The sequence below is a fragment of the Pygoscelis adeliae genome, unplaced genomic scaffold (genome assembly GCF_000699105.1).
Source record: "Pygoscelis adeliae isolate BGI_AS28 unplaced genomic scaffold, ASM69910v1 Scaffold149, whole genome shotgun sequence".
NCBI lineage: Eukaryota > Metazoa > Chordata > Aves > Sphenisciformes > Spheniscidae > Pygoscelis > Pygoscelis adeliae.
Genome location: NW_008825494.1, coordinates 1,723,209 through 1,725,161, shown reverse-complemented (window position 1 = coordinate 1,725,161; position 1,953 = coordinate 1,723,209). Strand labels below are relative to the sequence as shown.

General features: G+C 53.5%; 1 protein-coding gene across 1 annotated transcript in view; it reads left to right on the top strand.

The window, feature by feature from the left end:
• Positions 1 to 1,953, top strand: part of SHOX (short stature homeobox) — a 7,569-nt gene that overhangs the window by 868 nt on the left and 4,748 nt on the right. The window lies entirely within an intron of this gene.

Here is a 1,953-nt window from a genome sequence, read left to right as displayed (position 1 = left end):
GGGGCGCCTGGCTGCGGGGGAGTTGCCCGGGCCCGCGTGAGACGGCGCATCCTCGCGGGCAGAGGCACCGGCCGGCCCTGCCGCTGGTCCCTCGGTCCCCTGCCTGCCCTTCTCACCTGGGCCAGGGCGGCACCGCAGCCCCCCGGGGTGCGGGGACCGCCGGCCGAGGGCTAAAACGCCGTTCCTTCTCTTAGCGGAAAGAAATTCAAATTGGAAACCATTTTTAAACCAAGCCGGCTAAAAATCACGCACAGGCTCGCAGGGGAAGGAGAGAATAAAAAGGGCGGGGGGATTAGAAAGTTGAGAAAGTGTCTCTAGGCAAGTTAGACAGGTGGACCTGCCTGGGGAGCTACTGGCTAGCTTGGGGGAATAAAAAACGGTTAATAGGTTGGGGAACAACAACCAGTCTTTCAGCTGTTTCCGACTGTTTGATCTTGTTTAATATAACATTGGGCGAAAGGCAATTTAATTTACAGCCCAAACGCTTATTTAATATCCTCCTCTCTTCCACCCCCTCCCCAAACAGAAGGACCGGGTATAATCACGTTATTCGGGTGCCCGTATTTCTGCACAAGCCAGTACCACTCAGCACTGCTGATTTTCCTTCTCTGGTCGAGAGACTGCAAAACGAGAGGGTTCAGTTTAGAGGAATCATTCGCGCAGGAGATGGTTTTAAAAAATGAGAGCAGGGCGTGCTCCAGGAAAAAAAAAAAAAATCTAAAAAAAAATTATAATGCGAACGAACGAACGAAAAAAAAAAATCTCTACTACTCCCCCTTTTCCTGTGTATCGAAATTCTGGCTTGTATGTTTAGCTAATCTAATCTATGGAGAGGGGCTGGGGGTGGGGATGGAAGGGAGGAGTTGGAAAGAGCTGAGACGCTTGTGACAGTTTAAATTCATGCCAGGTTTCAGCCTAATTTCAACTGATTTCGGCGTGTGATTTTCGGTCCCACCGATATGCTAGTTAATATTTTATACCTATCACGGACATGCTGTAGCCTCGGATCTCCGAGAGGAAACGGAGCTTTTGAACGCGCCTAATTTTCCCTAGGCATTTGCTGGGGTAGCACCCTCGTCTTTTCATAGGGGTTCCCCTTACAGGAGAAATGCCAACAAAATGCCATTAAAACCAACCAGCGAACACCTCCCTCCGGAGGCCAGACCCTTCCCAAAGTTTTATGCAGCCGATATCCAGCCCGGAGTCGGAGACGGGGAGCCCGGAGGAGCGATTACGGCCAGGGACAGTTTTCGTTTCGGAAGTGCAAACGAGCGCTTCGGCGTGGGTCCCCGCCTTGCTGAAGCACAGACGCAGTTCAGGACCTTTTAGTACGTTCAATTAACTTACGATTTGCAGTTAGGCATTTGCGTTTTGGGATGCCCCTAAGTATATAGGATAATATACATGTGCACGCGCGCATCTGTGTGCGTGTATACACACATATATATATAAAAAATACGTGTGCATTTGATGAGGGAAAATGGATTTAATTCGGGATCATCTGCAGATGTGGCTCCCCCCCCAGCCCCGCACTGCCCAGAAGGTGAAGCAGGACAAAGGAGGCAGCCGGGGCAGGCTCGTCCCGGGACTCCGCCGGTGGCCGCGCTGGATGCGCACCCCGGCGGGGCGCCCCGGGCAGGCAGGGGATCCCAGGGGACCGGTTCAGCCTCCAGAGGTGCCCCCTGCTCCAGCACCTCTTCTATTTTCGTTAGCCGGGTTTAAAAGAGAGCCGGTGCTTTAGGCCGCCTGGCATTGGGGGCGGGGTGGGGAGAAAAGAAAAGGAGAAAAGAAAGCTATAAAGCCAAAACATGAGCATCCCCCCCTCCGAGACAAAAAAAGCAACTGTTTTTCCCCGCTGCTTCCCAGCCCTCCTCCCCTCTGCCCGGGACAAGCGTGCACAGCGGCTGCCCGCGGTCGCCAGCTCGCTTCGAACCCCGTTGAGCTCCCGGAGGG